At 41.0% G+C, this 20,311-nt stretch overlaps 1 protein-coding gene and 1 long non-coding RNA gene across 3 annotated transcripts in view; both read right to left on the minus strand.

Moving 5' to 3' along the window:
- The window catches only part of CDH20 (cadherin 20), a 198,176-nt gene extending 178,399 nt beyond the window's left edge, over positions 1–19,777 (minus strand). The window contains exon 1 of the mRNA XM_012774498.3: positions 19,377–19,777. The gene's annotated coding sequence lies outside the window, so the exon portion shown is untranslated. The remainder of the gene's footprint in view (positions 1–19,376) is intronic.
- On the minus strand, positions 1,207–18,977 carry LOC142861652 (uncharacterized). 2 transcript variants are annotated; one of them, XR_012912873.1, is made up of 3 exons: positions 4,929–18,977; positions 2,589–4,478; positions 1,207–1,606 (listed from the first exon to the last, which is right to left on the minus strand). It is a non-coding gene; the product is annotated as an uncharacterized LOC142861652 (long non-coding RNA). The 2 variants fall into 2 exon arrangements; XR_012912874.1 differs by having other exon boundaries at positions 1,207–1,753; positions 4,360–4,478; positions 4,929–7,330.
- Positions 19,778–20,311: the final 534 nt, after the last annotated feature.

The raw sequence follows: 20,311 nt of genomic DNA on the forward strand, positions 1-20,311 counted from the left end.
AGGTAGGCCTTGAGGAGTAGTCAGATTTAGAGTTTGAAAAAAGCATTTGGATGAGCAAAGGCCCAGGGCCAGAAAAGTGTAAGAGACAAAGGAAACAATGTGTATTGGCGCGTGTTGTGCAAGAGGGTTATTTGGGTGTAGATGGCAGAGAAGCTGATGCCACACCAAAAACTTTGGGCTTTGTTTTGTACTTAATTAAATGACTGCTTCTAAGCTGGAAACTGATGTATCAGAACTGTGCGTTGGAGGTGACGGGAGGTACGGTTAGCAGGGTAACTGTGAAGCAGCAACCGCGGGCAGCAGATTTCTGCTTGGGCGCTAGAGGGGAGGTTAACTGTGAGACCACACTGGCTTTCTTTATATATTTGAAGAGCTGTTACAACAAAAGGATGAGAAGTATTCTCTGTAGCACTAGAGGGCCAAAATAGGGTTGCAAAAACATGCAGGCAGAATTTGGATCAATAAAATGAGTAATTTCCTAACAATGAGAGCTTCTATGAATGGAAGAGACAGATACCTTGTAAAATAGTGAGTAAGCCCTCGGCCACCTAAGGATGTTACAGGAAAGAGTCCAACTAGTTTCCAGATTTTGAGATTTCAAGGATGGTCAAAACAGGACAAGGGAGGAGTTAGACTTGCTAACTTTTCATTTTGCCAAGTAAGAATATTAAACACCGTTCCCCACTTGCCTCCAAACTTATCAGCTACTATCATCACCATTCAGGAGAAGAGAGGTTATTTTAACACCCTTCCACCCACAAAATAAGAAGGATGTCATTTTAAAACAAAGAATGGCTATTCCCAAGAAAGTTAAGGGTCAACCTGATTTCCCCTGCACCCTCCTCCTTAGTCCCTCAATGTGTGCTATGCTCCTCTGAGAACTTCAGGTTCTCTCTTCTCTACCATAGCCTGGCCAAGGCTAATTAACTCAAATGATATTTAAGTTGAAATACAATTCGTGTTTGTTTACATCTGATAGACAGCTAACGTGGTCCAGCAACTAAGGTGATTATTATTTCTTAAGTTCAGATAGGGGAAGTCATCATTGTGGGAACAGTATCCTGACAAGCCCTCAGGAACTTGCCAAAACAGTTACAGAAATGGGGTGATGGTCCAGGTATAGAAAGCTGTATTAATTAGTACAACCAATGTCATTTACAAAGACTCCAGAAATAGTAAAAAGAGAGAAATACCAGCCACAAATAGTTACCATAGAGGGCCAAAACTTTCCGTTTCTTTATTATCATAAATCACAAAGCTTCATTGATGCATATTTTATCACAGCACTCTTGCCATATGTGATCTGAAGTTTCCACGCGTATCCCCAGGGACCACAGTTACTGATATAGATAATCAAGAATTCCTTTTATGCTCCTCTCAACACTGCCACAGCTCAGATTGAAATTAGCATCTTTTACAATGAAATATCAGTTGCCGTCACAAGCAGACATGACAGCTGGGGAGAGAGGCCTGTTTATCCAGTTATTCTTCATGTCTCCGGTTCATTATGGTTCATTAAGATGTGTACTATAAGTTCTTGAATGAAGAGATGGTGAGTTTCGGCACAGCGATTATCCTTTGAATAGGGGCCTCATGAAGCTGTTCTCTAAGGGGAGGAGGAGGGATGAAGGCCAAAGATCAACAGCATCATCCTATTAAGCATCTTTTTGACACTATAATCATTTATTCTATCAAAACAAATCTTCATAAGATGGCTTTTTCTCACTCTCATAGTTTGAAACATCACTTTCCGCTGTAGAAACATTTTGAAAGAAATTTGGTAATTGTGACTCAACATGTATTGAGTACTAACCACATGAAACTATGCTAGACGTGTCTACATGTTATTTCATAACATAGATAGGAAGAATACATTTTAAAGAAAGATGTCAAGTTACCTGGCCAAAATCACAGAGATTTTACCTGGATTTAGGCATCCCAAATGTGCTGCTTTTTAAACTACCTCCACATCATTTTAAAGATCTTTTTTATTTTTTTAAAAAATCAGATTTTGCAGTTATTTTTGTTGTGTAGAGGTAATACATAGGCAAAATAAACATAGTCCTGATATCATCCGATAACAGTTGCAGCTACCATTTATTGTGTTTCCTATGTGTTAGGGAAGGTACAAAATGCTTTATGTCGGTAATCACATGTAGTTCCTTTGAGATCAGCCTTACTACTCCCACTTTTCAAATGAGTGAACTTGCTCAAAGAGATTAAGTAACTGGTCCAGGAATTTAAGTAACTTGCTCAGGGAGGAGCAGGAACGGTAATTTAAAGATTTAAAGCCAGCCTGATGCCAACATCTGTTGACTGAACCCTGACCCAAAGCTACAGGAGCTTATTATAGGATGGAGGAGCAACACCCACATCCATAGAAAATGGGATGGCTTATGGCAGGGGCTCTCAACATGTCATCCTGCCCCAACAGCGTCTGTACCTAGACTGAGTGATTCCTGAGACGATGCACGTAACCACCACACAGTGCTGCTCTGTGTCTTCCAAGATTGGTTAAGGAGTTTGCATTTCACTTTATATCTCCAGTGGAGTTACTGACAATTATTTGGTGTACTTCCTCCACTCACCCCCAGTGCCACCACATCCGGAGAATTCACATAGGTACCAAGATGCTGCTTGCTAGTGAAGAAAATGTTGTGAGCCATGTCAAAGACTGGAAGATGCAAAGGAGTCCTATTTCTTCTTTCTGGGCACACAGGAAAAGAACAGTTCCCAGCCTCCCTGGTCGTTAGGTTGAGGTCTTATGGCAGGGTTCTGGCCAATGGAAGACATTTTCATTATTAGCTATAAAATGTTCTGAAAGATTCTCCGCACTTTCTGTCTTTGCTCTTCTGCTGACTTCAAGGAAAGATTTCTGCCCTTAGAGGAAGTAGAGCCACAAGATGGAAGCAGCCCAAATTTCTGAGTCACTGCTTAGAGGAAAAGCACTCAGAAGGACCACTTGACATGAAGCTGGACTATGATGTGATCAAGAAATAGACTATTACTGTGTTAAGCTACTGAGCCTTGGTGGTTTTGTTATAGCAGCTAGCATATATTACCCTAATATGCTGGCAGTTCACACTTCAGCCCTGTTTGTGGTAATGTCGTTGAACTCTCAGATTGTACCCTTTTCTCTTTCCAATATATTTAATATATTCAGTCATCCACTTATGGTTCCTGTGGATTGAGGATGGAATCTTGCTTGAATTCACCCTCCATCTGCATAATTACCATGACATGTCAACTCAAAACCCTTGGGAGTCTAGTCCTACAAGCAAGGGGATTATTGAAGAAAGTACAGTCTCATTAAAAAGTTAAATGTCCTGCTAGGAAGAAGAGAATGGATCAGCAATAATTTTATGATAGAAATTTAAACAAAAATGATAAGGGCTAGAACATAAAATAGTAGAATGAAGAGAAAAAATATAGATTCTTTGGGTATTTCTTAAGAACAGACAGCAAATAGACATTGCTAAGCAACATAAAATGCAAAGACCACCAAAGCAGTATAGAGGCACTTTGGCAGAGTGAAAAGGGAGATAGGAGAAGGACATTGTATTGTACAGCAATGGTCCAGGTGTCCTGGAATTGAGTCCTAGGGTTAGTCAGACTACTGTTAGTCAGACGACTTCCTTCCACCTTTGCTAGGAAAGTCACTTAAACTCAGTGGTAGTTCCTTAGTGCTTGAGTCAATATAAATGTAACAAATACATTAGCTAATAAGCTGTATGGGTAGAAATGCCACTTTTACTTTAATTCTATAGTCACGCATTTAAATCTTCAGCTTAAGTTAGCTCAAGGAGATGTAAACCAAATTACATTGTGACAACCTACAATGTGAGATAGATCAAAACATCCGATTTTGATAGTTTGCTCGTCTTTTTTTTTTTAATTCTGTCACATGCATGTGGCAATTTAGGAGCTTTATACATTCTCTGGCCTAATTTGGGATGTTGTTGCATTTGGTTTTTAGTCTTGGTGTGGAGAGAGATGGGTTGAATGAAGATGTTTTAATTCTCATGGTGCTGAATCTGTAGATAGCCATGGAAAAATAATTGTCACTATACTGTGTAGGAGTTAGTATTTAAAAAGTGCATGCCAACAACAGTGAAAAGGGCATACTTCTTTACACGGTGAGAACAGAATGGAGTCATTATGGAATCTGTAGGAAACATTCATTAAGAACTCAAATTCTATTTCCTAGGTGTCTCATATTCATACATCTCAACCTGGGAAGACATATTCAGGAATGACTGTGCTCTAGGTTCAACTTTGTAATTGAGCATTTCAAACTGCTGTTAATGAATTTTTCTAGTTTTCCCGAGGAAAACACCAATTTTTAGGGCTTAAATTCACCTGTTCATTTTGGATTTGGGTTGGATCTGCTGGGAGGAGGCAGATGGTAAAATTCAAACAGGAGATCTTTTTAGCTGGTAGGGCACAGAGAACAGATGGGCCAAAATGCCACTTATTGCCTAGAATTCAGAGATGGAACCATGGTTAGTTGTTCTGGTAATTCCAATATTTCTAACAGCCATTCCTAAGGTGATCATTGAAAAAGAGTATGCATTTCAGCCCCTGTAGTCTTCAGTCTTAAAAGCACAGCCCACATGCAGTTTAAAAATAAATTTACTTCCCTGCATGCATCAGAAAGCTACTCCTAGATTCTAAGGAGTGAGGAGAAAATGCAGTGATTCATATTTTTAAAAGGCTGAAATTTTTTTCCCTTTGCCATACAATTCTGCTTTACCGCCCTACAAAACTATACCTAGATTCCCATGAGTAAAAAGGAAATGCAATTATTCACATTTTCAAGAAGCTGAATTTTTTTCCCTCTTTCACGTGATCCTGCTTCATTTTAACAGCCCCCATTTTAACTTTTCTTTTTCCTCTCCTCATTCTAGTTACACTCTCTTCCACCTCACCTTCTACCTTTGCAGCTCCTCCTGTCGTGAAATGGGTGACAATCTGAATTTCTCATCCTTCTTTGGCTATTTGGGTCAGATAATGAGCTGACTGATAGGAGTGTGGACTTAGAACATTCCTAGCACTGAATGGACACAGTGGAATGTTTCAGGGGTGTCATAAAGCCCAGGGCCACTGGCATCCATGTTCCACCCCCCCCCCATTCAGAATGGGGAATGTGCCATTGGAAAGGACAACACTAGCTGGCCTTGAAGAAGGTATACTCAGTGGGAGGAAGAGAAAATAAACACCTGAGACAACTACCATCACTAGTGAGAATATCATCAAATGTTGTGCATGAATGTAATTTAACATAGGGGAGAACATCAGAATCTTGGGGTTGGGCAGAGAAATCTATGGCCAATTGAGGTCTCTTTCAGAAAGAGAAGATTTGAACCATCTTTTGGGGAAAGTATCAGAAAAGTTTCAAAAGCAATATAGTTCATATTTTCCTTGAGATGTGGAAAGATATGAGAAAGCTTTTGGCAAAAACAGTCCCTAAGAGTCAGGAAAAGTGACACGTTTAGTACAGAAAGTCCATGCTTTAATTTGAAAACATTATTGAGACCCAAAATGTTCCAGTGGACCAAAAAAAAATATTATATGAAATTAATTATAGCCAGGAGAAGGGTTGTTGGTAGATCTGAAAATATGACATAATACACGTGAAACTAAAATTTGCAAAGGTAAGGCTATATATGCCCAGGAAGTACCTTTATTGCTATAATTACAAACTAATGAAACTACATTTGAGTTCTTTAACTGCATACATAGAACACTGGACAGGGACAATCAATAATACTTAGCCAAAAATACATCATGAGTTTAAAAAAATGAGCAACATGTCCATCTGAGAAGCAAGAAGAATGTTGTCTATGACTTTCTCAAAGTCTCTAAAGAGCTACATATGGAGGTTCCCCTCTTACTAACTTATACTGAGAAAACTCTAGATTATCCTGGAGCAGGCCCTGTGAGGAGAGGGTAGAGAAGAGATAAGATAATGTCACTTCTTTAACAAAAATCATTATTTCAAGTTTATGGACAGCACCTCATCTCTTTAATTATGGCTTTGTTGACAGCTAGTCACTTTGCATGCATAGAATTCTTTTGAAACAATGCATATTCCAATTTGCCTAGGAAACAGAGAAATGTTTAACCGAGATGGTATTTTTGTTTTTGTGTATTTTGCTAGAGATAAACAATCTGGGGAATGTTAGACCTGGGGTTGTGTCATCAACATTTGTTGGCAAAAACTTCCTTGGTTGACCCTCTCAGCACCTCCTCCCATCCCTTGCTCTCAGCCCCACAAATTTACAAAGTCACAAGAGCTCCGAAGAAACAGAGAGCAAGAGTAAGAGCACGATGGATGAACTATTGAGTGATGTGGGACACCCAGCAGAAGGTGAGCCCATCACTGGTCTGGCAGGTACAGCACCCCAGCACCCCAGATGGACAGCCAAGGAGGAGCTGAAATGAGAGAGGAGGGGGGAACAAGAGCAGTTGCCAAGCTTGGGCATCTGGACTTCACTTACGAGACTTCCTTTTTCTCATGAGAAAAACAGAATTGTTAGATCTCAGGCTTTCTTGTATTCAAGTCAAAGATCAAAAACATTTCCCTATTCAACTATAAATTATTTTGGATCATTTACAATTTCACATAACCCTGACTTCTTCTGTTCTCTCAATTAGTATAGACAATGATAATTGAATTAAACTATGTAATTAATCTCATATCTACCTAGATTTCCTGTTTTTTGCAAAACCTCCAAGAGAAACATGTGTGTCAAACTTGTATTTTATTTTAATATTTTTGTGTTCCTTGAAAATTCTACTTACACTCATAAATAAAGAATACTTGTCAGAAGCTGTGCTTTTCAATTTCTTAAAAAACATTTTTTTTCTGGGTTCCTTCCATAAATTGTTTATTGTTCAATATGGCTGTGACTTTTCAATGCAGTTACTTATTTTTGATGCCTTCAATTTGGCTTAAATATTTCTTTTACCCAGAACCAAATGTATAAAAGGTTTCCTTTCATCTCAAAGATTCAAGAGTTATCTTCCATGGGGCATTAATAATGGTGGAGTCAGGGTGAGGAAGGGAAGTTAGCAGATCTTTTTAACTTAAAAACTGAACATTATAATAAAAATAACTCATAACAATGATGCATTTCCTCTCTTCCCTTCAGATAAATAAGCCCATGACTTAGTGGTCATTCTTTTTTTTTTAGCGTATTATGGGGGTACAAGTGTTAAGATTACATATATTGCCCATGCCCCCCTCTCCCCTCGAGTAAGAGCTTCAAGTGTGACCATCCCCCAAACGTTGCAAATCTTACTCGTTGTGGTTGTATATACCCATCCCCTCCTCCCCCCTCCCACCCTCCTGACACCCGATAAATGTTACTCCTATATGTCCACTTAGGTGTTGATCCGTTAATACCAATTTGTTGATGAGTACATGTGGTGCTTGTTTTTCCATTCTTGAGATACTTCACTTAGTAGAATGGGTTCCAGCTCTATCCAGGAAAATACAAGAGGTGCTATATCACCATTGTTTCTTAAAGCAGAATAGTACTCCATGGTATACATATACCTAGTGGTCATTCTTTTTCTCTTCTTTACATCACTTACTCTTGCCCTAGTTATTCAAATACCTTAGCCAATGACTTCTACAGGTGCCATGACTTAAGGTCAGCTACACTTCACAGAATTATGAATGGGGTAGAGATGTTAGCCACAATGACCTCTGATACAAGGAACTTGGAAAGCCCAGGGCCAAAGTACTGGCAGCAGTCCTTGCCTGGTACAATCTTCAACACTCAGGATCTGTTTGGTTTTAAGTTTGATGAATCTAGAAGGGGTGGCACCTCTGTTTTCTTCCCATGTCAATCCTAGTCTGTTTTGTCCAAATCTCCCCCAAACCTATCAGATCCTGCATTCTGGGTAACTCATGCAGGATTGAAGGCCATATCTGCTGCGTTCACACTGCATGCTCCGTACTTCTTAGAGCTATAGAGATGTTTCCCATAATTCATTAAAAAGACATCTGGGTTCTTGATTCAGAATGTTTCCCATGATGAAGTACATTGAGAGCATTCTTTTTATAAAGAACATTTCCCCCTAAGAAATACTGTAACAACCTAGGGGGAAAACATCAAGTGCTAATCTCCATTCCACTTTACAGAGTCATATAAATGTTCTTCAAGCCACACGTTGACATGGAGGAATGGTACCCTGATGAGTAAATGTTATGGTAAGAGGCTCAGCGAGGCAGTTATTTTAGACATGTGCATGGGCGGGCTGCGGCGGGCTGCCAACATCCTACACAAAATGATTTCATTAAGAGCAGATGACCCTGATCACTGACAGGTGAAGAAACAGGCTTTTCCTCAGCTCTGCAAGCCAGAGGCCCCAGCAAAGCCTCCTGCCTCTTGGCAAAATAACCATCCCACTGAGAGCTGCATAAGATGCCATTTTAAGTCCTGTGATAAGTGCTTGGGCCCCCTCCTTCAACTGCCCTGATGCTTTGCAGGAATGATGAACACAGACTTACGGACTTCCATAAACATTTAAGTGCACGTAAGCACCAGGTCAGCAATAACTTTAGAAAGCAAATGCTGAACTATGTTCTAAGTCCTTTGCTGATTGTTAGCTAGAATGGTGGGTAAGAAGCAGCACTTCCTAAGAACAGGAAGTAACCAGATTTAATTTGCAAAGTTATAGTTAACCTCAACTAAATCAGAGTTACAAATAGGCTGAAACCAGGGCTCTTTAGCAGAATGGTTTAGTTTTTCAGTATCTTTTTGGCACTGAAATAATAAAGGCAAAGAAAGTAGTTTTCAAAATCAGTTTGGTTTTATGAAATATCCAATAAGATAATCATAAGAGAAGATAATCTAACAAGATAATCATAATCAGAAGAGAGAATGATTCTAATGATACAATTATCTAAAAAAAAACTTGACTGTTAGAATTTCCTGAATTTGTAGAAAAAAGAGTTATCAATCTTGTTTCACACTACTACTTTGCAGCCTGGAGGCCTGGGTTCTAATTCCCTAATTTGCAGAATAGCATCTGAAATGCCATTACCAATCTATCCTTTATAGATTTTTTTTTAAAAAAATACTAAAAACCCTATTTTACTCATTCACTTAAAGTCAACTCATGGCAATTTGCACTATATGAAGGAAGAAACATAATGAATAATAAAAAACAGCGAATAAATTTTACGATGATATATTTTAGTTTTTGGATGATATTTTTAGGTATTTGCATTTAAATAACCCTATGTCTCAACCTTTAGAAATTGGCAATATTTCAAACTAAAACGGGCATCCCTCCTGAAAGGATAAGGTGATGTACTACAGTAGTTACATAACAGACTTTATATTTGAACACATTCAGGTTCAAATAGTAAGGTTAGAATTAGTAGCTGTGTGATCTCAGGCCAGTTATTAATACTTAACTTCTCTGTGACTCAGTTTCCTCAGTTACAAAATGGTGATGATACTTATTTCTACTTCATGGAGTTCTTATCAGGAATAGTCAGGATAATGCTGGTGAAGTGCTATTCACAGTGCTTGGCACATACTAAGTGATTTTTTTTTTTTTTTTTTTTGAGACAGAGTCTCACTTTGTTGCGCAGGCTAGAGTGAGTGCCATGGCGGCAGCCTAGCTCACAGCAACCTCAGACTCCTGGGCTCAAGCAATCCTGCTGCCTCAGCCTCCCGAGTAGCTGGGACTACAGGCATGCGCCACCATGCCCGGCTAATTTTTTCTGTATGTATTAGTTGGCCAATTAATTTTCTTTCTATTTATAGTAGAGACGGGGTCTCGCTCTTGTTCAGGCTGGTTTTGAACTCCTGACCTCGAGCAATCCACCCGCCTCGGCCTCCCAGAGTGCTAGGATTACAGGCATGAGCCACCGCGCCCGGCCGTGATTTTTATTCTATTAAGATATGGTACATGGTAAAAATTCTCTTTCCTGCTTATTCTATTTAATTTACCCCATGACTCTGAATATAAGGGTTAGGGAAAATAATCTTGTTTTTCTTAACAAAATTACACAGAGGAGTAGCTTACAAAGCCAACAGTAGCCTCTAAGAAAGAGTTCATGTACATCAAACACTATTGAGCACACTGGAGAACCTCTGATCATTCCCCCATCTTACATCTGCGCTCAGACTCCCACAGGCCCAGTCATCTGCACTTTCCGTCCAGTGACCAGGGGCTCACTGCTCTCCAGGGAAGCCCACTGCAATGTAGGACAGTTTATCATTAGGAAGCTCATCTTATGCAGGGATAAAATATGCTTCCCTATAGTTCCTACTCAGTGACCCTGGTCCAGGTCTCTATGACAATGCAGAATAAATTTATTACCTATTTCACACAAAGATATTCCAAGATGATTGTTATAGATGATTGTTACAGTCCCTCAGAGTCTTTTCTATGTCAAGTCTGCCATTCTGAAGACTTTCGAACATTTCTCAGCTGGAAGGCACGTTGTTGAGCCTTTTCCAGGCCAGTGGCTACTTTCCATACACACGACTCAGGTAGGACGTAGTGAGTGGAACAGACCAGGGCATCTCAGGTACGCCCTGATCAAGACAAAGCAAAGAAGATTGACTCGTCCCTGGAAAGAGTGGGTATTAACAGGCCGGAGTTTGCATCCTGGCTCTGCCTTTTCCCAGCTGAGGGGTCTAGGGTGTGCCGCTCAAGACACATTCCTCGCTGGCATGTGTTTGTGTTAAATTTCATCTTGTCAGATCGAGTACATCACATCAGCCTTTTGATCTCATTTCTTCATCTAATGTATTATATATTCATTCTGGTTTCATTAAATTCATAAATATGAGTGGCATACCATAATGTGCAGATCCATGCCACTAATTAAAGTAAAATGTAATACATGGCAAATCTAGACAAGAATTCAGAACCTGTGCTAGGTCATCCAGGACTTCATTGTTTGTTAAAGAAGTACTTATCGAGCATTGATTATGGGCTAGACACAATACCAGATTCAACAGACATAAAGATGAACAGAAGCTTTCCCATCCCTCTCCTCCTAAAGTGTGGAGTCTAGTGAATTCTCTATTAATAGGCTTTATTTATTTTATTTTTTTTTTGGCATTGTGGTTCAAAAAAATTACTTTTTGTTCCACAAAACCGTCGTTCCAGACTTTTTTGGTACACAGATATAATCATAGTCATCTCCTGATCACTTAAGTTGGGCCCCAAAGGAAAAGAGTTTAGTAGGAAATGACCTGCTCTTAATGGAGACATGTGGATTTAATCATTTTTCTCCCAAAGCTTTATCTAAATCTTTTTTTACAAATCATCTGTAATGTGGCTAATATAACCATAATAATTTTCTATATCATGATTTGGAAAATAAATGCCCTACCCTTAAATGGACAATGTGTGCTTTAATAAGAAAGGCATGGAGACTGAACGTTACTATAAGGCAGTGGTTCTCACCTGGGATAACTTTGGTCCCCAAGGGACATTTGGCAAGGTCTGGAGACATCTTTTTGTTGTCCCAAGAGGGAGGACACTATTGGCATCTATGAGTAGAAGCCAGGGATGATCTTATAATGCACAGGGCCCTCCCTCTTCCAAACAAAGAATTAGCCAGAAAAATGTCGGTAGTGAAGAAGAGGTTGGGAAGCAATGCTCTAGAAGAAGCAGTGCTGCTGAGTGGTTAAGACTACAAATGTAGGAGACAGAGTCCTGCCCGTGGTCACCACTTGCCCTTGTGCCTCGGTTTCTGTATCTGTGAAATGATGACAGTAACAATACTGACTTCACAGGCAGGATAAATGACTACTCAAAGATTTTATTTTCAAATATGAGTATGCCTCATATCTTAAGACTGAAATAAATAAATGTTCCCAGTATTATGGAGATGAGAGTGTAGGCTAAGGGTAAAGTTAGATACAACTATAACACTTCAAAACTATAATGTTAATGAAAATGTACTTGGATTGCTAGACACTATTTGCTTTAAATACAATCTGATATTAATGACAACACAAAAATGTTACTTAATCTTTATTTATAAGTTGAACATCTTGGTGAGTTCTCGCCAGTTTGTGGAAAGTATAGGCATAGATTCAGATTCTTATTTTATATCCCAAAAAAGCCTACAAGACACAGGCTCTCAAGCGTGGTGCTTGATTGAGATACACAATGATGTAATGGTGGTGCCTTTGCAAATTCATACTCCAGATGAAGCCTTTGATGCAGAGAATCAAGGGATTTGAAAAAGAGAGATATTGGAAATTGTATTATTGCTTGCATTAGAAAATGAAGATGAGATGTAATGGACTGTGAATGTTTGTGTCTCCCACAAATTCATACATTGAAATCCTAGCCCCCAGTAGGGTGGTATTAGGAGGTGGGGCCTTGGGGAGATAATTGTTTCTTAAGGAAAGATGCTGCATGAATGGGAATGCCCTTATAAAAGGGACCCCAAAGAGCTCTCGTGCCCTATTTCTGTCATGTGAGAATACAATTAGAAGATGGCAGACTGGACCCTCACCAGCACTGGACCATGGTGACAGCTGATCTTGGACTTCTAGCCTGCAGGACTGTGAAAAATAAGTTCCTGTTGTTTATTAGTCACCCAGTCTATGGCATTTTGTTATAACAGCCCAAACAGACTAAAACATAAGAGAACATTGGGGCCTGTGTGTGGGGTGGGCAAAGAGATGGCTGCATTATCCATTCATTATTGATTTCTCCCAGTCCTTCTCTAACCTCAAACAGTGGCAGGTAGGTGATACTGCCTACTCAACAGTGTATTCAAACCATTCGCATGGAAAAAGATCTCCTTAGATGCAAATATTGAATGTTTATTTCTGTTTTGATACTCATATTCTAGTGTTAATCATCTTTCAAATTAAAAAAAATATATATATATATATATATTTGGGTAGCCTTTACAAATCTGGATGAAATTACTTCTAAATGAAATTCCTTTGGCCAATTTCTAATTAAATTGCTAAATAAAATTAAGCCTGTTGGTTTAAAAATAAATTAGGGAAGCTATTCATAATATGCACAATTTGACCCCTTATTAGGACTTGATAAGGGTTCAAACACACTGACTTTATCAAATGAAAGCAATAATGAATATGATATAAAATGTACACTATTCCTTCAGGAAAATATTTTGTATTAATAGCTTTGACTAAAGATTTTTAGAAATATGTCTAAAATATTTATACTCATGGGCATATTAAAATGCCTATCCAATAATTTATATAAGCTATTTAATAAGCTATATTTTAAATTATTGGTGGAAAGTAGAAATCAAAGTTTGATACCACCCAAAGATATCTGGAGAACAAGAAAGCTGTACTGCACAGCTTTCCATGCTGTTTTTACCACAACCTTGACTCTAATCCTAGTACACAACTCTCCCTGGCAACAAGGAGTGATTGACTCTTCATGCTAATTCTATCCTGGTGTTCTCTTGACCACTAGCTCCCAATTATGCCAACATATTACACTATGTCCTGTTCTCTGGGAAAATACTAAGACCGCCTTGTTCATTCAACTAAGGTCAGACCTGAGAAGAAGAAGGTTGATGATTTGCCTAAAAACATTTTACTTCCTAATGAGCATCTGGTTTTCATTTTGGGTGGAAGGTTAACATATCTTCTTTTAGTTATAAATCAGGTACAGGAGCAGATAAGTGTATCAGCCAAAAGCAGTTTCAATGTGAAGTATTATGGGTTAAGTTTCCATCCTCCTGCCAGATGTTGAGCACAGAGTTGCAGTTGCATGGCTGGGCTTGACCATTTGGCCACATGTCAAGTAAACTTCTATAACAACCAGATGTAGCCATTGCCTTGGAATGAAATTATCATTTTATTAATTACCCTTTAATTAGTTGACATAGCAGAGAACATGTGGTAATTTAGTTGTGACTGGTCTGATTAAGATTTGGTACTTATAGGATAGAATCTGTTTGTGTGACTACTTGTAAATAATCATCACTAGGTGATAGTAACACCTTATTATGAAGAGATATTGTGAATTTTTAACAACTTATAAATTCATGAACACATTCACTAGTTAGATAAAGCAAACAAAAAAAAGAAAGCCTTTAACTTAACGTTTTCCTACTTTCTCACCTCCTTCATGTCCATGCCAGAATATTGCCAATAATTATTACTATTGGTCTTCCTGGTTCAAAGAAATAAAGAAACAAAGATCATTCAAGTATTTGACTTTAAATACTACAAATTCATCTAACTTGAAAATTCCATTGATTCAATTTTATTTTTCTTATTTAAAAAGTCAAATCACAACATATTTATTAAGAATGTATTGCTATAGAACTATAAAGAAATACCTCTTCCATGCAAGTTACTTCTTTACTCTGGAGGTAATGACATTAGTTAGAACATATTCTAAGCTTTTGATTAGATTGCCAAACATTCAAATATCTTTGTATTCTAGCAAAGATACCCTCATTTCAGGCAATGCCATGCATGTTTTTAACATTTATATCTTCCCATGGTATTTTTTATGCCAACCCTAAATTTTGGAAGAAGAAATAAGTGGTATTGTTAACACTTTATGTATTTTTCAAAGATGTAAGGTTGTAGCTTCTTTTACTCTTTTATTGTGGTTATTCAATGACATATTTCCATACAAGATGTCCTCACTTTTATGATTCCTTGAACTTAAAAAAAAATACATATACATTGAGGTGACTTGGACCATTTCTATTTTGCATTGCACTTGAGTAATGTTTTGAGTTGGATGTTCTCAAGGTTCTAAAATTAAGTTAATCCATATGTAATCAGGAATGTCCTTAACTAGACAGTCCTGGTTAGCAAGAGATTGGCAGATTATTCTGAAAAACTAGTTAGCAAACCATGGACAGCAATTAAATAAGAAAAGACTAAATTTCTCTTTAAAATGGATTGTTGCAATAATTTAATGTGGCAATATGATTTTCTATTTTTAATTGCTGTAGACAGTGCCTTTTGTAAAGCAGAATTTTGTCTTCTGAGAGCTAGATAGTTCCATAATTTTGAACCACTTACACTTTTTAAGACTTCAGTAAGTATTTTGCCTTTGCAATCCCTTTGGATTTGAGATGGATAAAAGAAACTAAAGGTTAGTAAAGATATTGTTGCATCTCTTAAACAAACTGAGACAAGATGACTATCTTGGAGAAACTAAATATTTCTCTTTAAGAGACTGCATGACCTTATGTTAATTTATCATGCTTTCTTTATAATAATGCTTTATTCCCAGAACAATTATACTTAGCATTGGCACTTAAAAATGTTCCTTTTTAAATTCAAATAATGAGAACTTTGCTCCATATTCCATGTCAATACCAGGATTTAGGGAGGATTGAACTTAATAAATACATGGTATTTCATTCCCTCATCCCCAACAGCATGTATGTAATGATGTCTATAGTCCCCTACTCGTGTCTTCATTTGCAAAAGTCATTTCAGAAGGAATTGATGACAGTGCCATCTTTTAGTAAATAACAATAAGTCACAGTACTGCCTGTGATAACTGTAGATGCTCAGTTGTTTAAAATCACCTTTATCACTTAAAATACGTTTTCTTTTGTCTCCAAATTACTATGAAAATACAGAGGAGGCTGTTTCTTCAATTAAATGTGAAAGATTAATCACTGTAGGCAATTTGTTTCACAATAGAAAATAATTAAATGTCAAAAATGGAATATTTACTTCTTTAAATCTTGCATGTCTGAGAAGAAAGTATTGGAGAAACACAAAAATCTGGTGCTTATTAGCATATATTTTGACTGAGTTGACATGAAGGTTTATACCTAACTATAATCTATTAATTAATACTGGAATTACCTAATGAATTTATTCTTATTATAGTTTCACATGCTGTTTTTAGAGGATGAGAAATTTTGTCCATATCCAGAGTAGAACAAGGGGGGAAAAATGGCAGCAGGGAAAAATGCATCTGAACCCTCCAGTGTTCTGGGATCTGCCTCTTTTTAGGGGGCAGGAGGAGATGAATCAGGATTCTCCGAAGTACCATCAAAGTAAAACAAGTAAATATAAAAGTAAGAAATGTTTCTTTTCTATTTCTCCCCCTCGTTCTTATTTTCACCAGTCTGCACTACTGATTGCAGCACGACCAGATCAGAATGAACAATTAACTGTCTAATTATTCTAGTCACACCAGCTCACAATGAAATCTTTATTCCGTGTTTACAGCAATCTTTGGCAGAGGCTGTCTTGCTGTTTCTAAACTAAGAAGAACTGCCCTTTGGCTCCTCTCGGCATCAGCTGCCTTGGTTTCAGCCCTGGATGCCAATAATCAGACTTCTTTTTCTTCCAAAGTGGACATTTTTTTTAGGGTGAAAAGACCTATTCTCATCACCCCCCCATATATTCTGGCTGATTTATGTTCTTGCCACTGCGGCTCTTCCTTCCGTATCTCTTTACGTTTTTCCTCTCTCCATAGAACTCCACCAGGCAAAACCCCATTTTAAGTCCAAAATTGTAAAAAATGCTTAGCCAAACAGTGCTCACTACTATGAGGGATGAAAAATACAACTACTGGTTTATGGTGAGAGGGAAGTCAAGGAAATCCCTTTTGCTTTTCTAAACTGCTGATTTTGTAACTCAAAAGGCATTCAATAACTTCTCCACCAGGGGAAAACATACCCACTTTTCAGTGGCTCTCTTGATTACTTCCAACTATTTGCTTAAATTCAACAACAGCTGCAGGTCTTTGCGAAGCTTCAGAACTTGGGGAAGATTTTATATAAGGGACTTGAGAGGGTACATCGGAGTGTTTTGGAGATGGCAAGGGAAAACTATTGCTCTATGGTAGACGGGGTGGGGGCATGGAAAGAAGTTAACACCAATCCAAAGGAAAGAAGGAGGCAATACATTTACCTAATGGAGGAGAGACAAACACCATGGTTAGCCTTCTTTGGACCATCTGAATGAGTCCCCATCTGAATCTGAGAATGGAGGACAGCCAGTGCTGGGTCTGTTAGCCTAAGCTGCTCAACTGCTTTTTTTCCAGAAGAACATTGTTCTGCAAGGCTGATGGCATCTTTCTTCCCATACCAGTCTCCAAACCCTATGTGATGGCTCACCTAACAACCCTTCAATCTCTCCTCTCAGCCCCCAGCACCGACTACAGTCACACTGCGTTTCCGGTGAGAACTGGGTCATAAAATTTTACAGGGTAGAAAGGTAGAAGGGGGCGTTTCAGTAGTATAAACACTGATTAAATTCCCCGGCAACTCTCCCCAAACGAAAGATAATTTTTCTACAAGTATGCACAAGAATGTCAAGAATGCTAAGTCATTTTTATGTTTGTACTTTCCTTTTCCATTTTAATTTTACACTGCCACATGGCACACATGCTAAAAATGTATCTTCTTAACCTGCCGTGTAGCAAACTTTTCACAAAACATTAAAATGGCATATTTTATAGACTGTCCTTTCCCAGGATGCTCAAAGCATTTTTTTGGATACAAAATTAGATCATCTCATGACAACTGTCCTATTAGAGAGGCACGGCTACTCATGGATGGGCAAATAGGGAAAATCACACAAGTACTGAAAGGAAAGGTCACACCAAAGTCAGTGGCCACAGCCTCCTTAGACTCTGAGAACTTGGTTCACAGCCTCAGTAGAGTCTGAGCGCTCCATTCCAACTTAGAATACTTCCCTCTTGCTCTTCATTTGCTTTTTTTTTCCTCTGGCAAAAAGCGATGTGGCAAGCAAGGAGGCTTGACCTGCTCTCCTGCACTCTGCTCTGCCTTTCTGCTCTCCCACACCCACCGCCTTTCTGCTCTCCCACACCCTGGCCTTGGTTTCTGCTGCATCAGCTGGCCAAGCCCGCACCCTGGAGGAGATGTGACCAGGGCAAGAGGAGGCAACCACAGGTGCCCTTGTGGCTTCCTGCATGGTTGGGAACTAAGCCTGCCCTGGCCAGGGAGCATGTTTAGTGGGATTGCAAGAGTCACACTTTTCCAGATTGTACAAATACATGAAAGGGAAAAGCTGGGTCAAGTATGGGGTTCCAGATGGCTGTGCCTCCAAGGTTCTGAGCCAGAGGAGGCTAAGGAAGGTGAGCAGGTAGGAACATAAGATTCACCTATAAGCTTGAGTGCAGACACTCTCTAGTTGCAACTTTTTGTTGTTCTTAGGTGGATTCAATTCCTTAGTGGGGTCCTTTGACACCATCACAGCTCTAAGGGGGTAATATCCTTTGGCGAAAAGACACACATCAGAGACTTTAGGAGATCAAGGGACATTTCATTTAAGGGGAGAGGAGTGCAGAGTCAATTTGCAGGCGATTTATAACAATCAGGGAAAACAAAATCCTTTCTGGTGCTCGTGCCAGTGACAACAGCATTAATAATAACAATAATGGCAATACCACAGTCAACTCCGAATGTACCAGGCGTCCAACTCCCCAGTTCTCTGTTCCGAGCCCTTTCTTACTTCCTGCCTGGTCTCAGCAGAAAACAAAACAAAACAAAACACAAGGCTCTGGCGCTGCCTCCGGGCTGCCCTCCAGGTTCCAGCCCCCACTCCCGCCCCGTCAGCTTCCGTGCAGCCCGCTGCTAAGTCTCCTCTCGCTAAGGCGGGCTAGGACTCCGCGGTAACGTTTTCTCTACAAATCTGAAACTTTCACCCGATCTGACCCCCGCTTCCCCAGACTCTCCCCCCACGGCCACAACAACAAGCAAAGCCCAAACACCCCGCGCGCAATTCAGAGCCTTCCCTGGGAGTGTCAGAGCCCGGAGACAGGAAATCCGGGGAGTTGGCGATGTCCGGCAGGTGGCACGGACGCGGGTCGCCACCGCATTCTCCTCCCACTGCCCAGCTCCGGCGGGGGCGCAGCGCGAGGCGCGGACCGGGATCGGCCCGTGGGTGCCTGCGCCTCCCCTGTGCCGAGGTTTCTGGTCTCCTTCTTGGCGCACATCGCGCGAGGGACGCGGCCACCCTCTCTCCTCCGCGGCCGGAGGGAGGCGCCGCCGCCCGCGGGGCGATCGAGGGCGAAGCCGGGCCGAGCGCCCCCGCCAGCCTCGCTCCTGGGTCCCCGGCACCATCCCCAGGCGCGCGCAGCGCCCGCTCCCCGCGCGCCGCGTCCTCCACCTGCCCCGCTGCGCCCCGGCTTCCCCGCGGCCACAGACCAGCTCCCCCAGACCAGGCAGCCCCTTCACGTCCCCTTCTCCCCCAAAGTCCGAGGAACTCGAACTCAGACCGGCCCGTAGGCTCGCCGAGGCGGCGGGTAGTTGCGGGGATCGCGCGCCTCGCGGGGGGCGGCTTACCCCAGAGTGCGGGCTCTGGGCGCCCCTCGCCACCCTGCGCCCGGAACCCGGGGACAGCCTCGCGGGGCCGGACTCGAGCCTCCCGCTTTACCTGGCACGGCCGGCGACTCTCCCGAGACCTTCGGTCCAGACTCTTCCAGGGCGGGCGTCCAGCTCACATCGCTGCCTCCCCCCACCGGGCGGCTGGTGTCTCGCTGGGTCCCTTCGCCCCTGCTTGCGGCGCTGTCCCCGGCCCCCCACCCCCCTACCCCCTCTGTCAAAAGTGTCACAGCTTTTCTGCCTTCGGATGTTTTGCAAAGTCTCCGTGCGGTTGCCACGAGTTGGGGGGCACTGCCAGGTGCGCCAACCCCGCCGATGCCCTGCCCCGCCCTCCCGCGGCCCCCGGTGCTCGGCCCGGCCGGTGCGAAGAGCCACCTCGTCGCGGTCACAGTCCCCGGAGAGCGGCGCGCGGTCCGCTTCCCCTCCCTCGCGCCTTCCCCAGCCGGAGTGGCTGCTGCCTGCCTGTGCCGCGGGTCCTCATTCCCCTGCTCATGAATATTCTGACAGAGGCTAATGCTGTAGAAGTAAATTGAATTAGCCAATTGGTGCCAGGAATGTGCGCTCCTTCCTTCAGAGGAGCTGTCTGGAACCCCACCAGATGAAAGCAATTAGCGTCCGGTTGGCACCCTGTGGTTCAGACCAGTGAGGGGCAAAATGGGTTAATTCTTTAAATGCAGTTTAGATACCGCATTTAAATGTTTAAACTCCTCTGTTGGCTGAGGGAGTAAGGGAATGTTAAGAGGGAGAGAGAGAAAGGGGATATGTAGGCGTGGGGGGTGCGTATTTACATCCAAACTTTCCCCTGAAGTTGTGACTTATTTTGCATAAGATTGTGGGTTCTGGAAGAGGCTGCTGAGGAGAACAGAAAAAGGCAAATAGGACCAGAAAGGAGACAAGTATCATCCTGAGTTTAACCTTGACCTTGACGATGCAAAAGACTAATAATTTTCAAGAAGAGAGGGGAGGGAGAGAGGGAGATGACAGACT

This window comes from Microcebus murinus, chromosome 17 (genome assembly GCF_040939455.1).
Source record: "Microcebus murinus isolate Inina chromosome 17, M.murinus_Inina_mat1.0, whole genome shotgun sequence".
Taxonomy (NCBI): Eukaryota; Metazoa; Chordata; class Mammalia; order Primates; family Cheirogaleidae; genus Microcebus; species Microcebus murinus.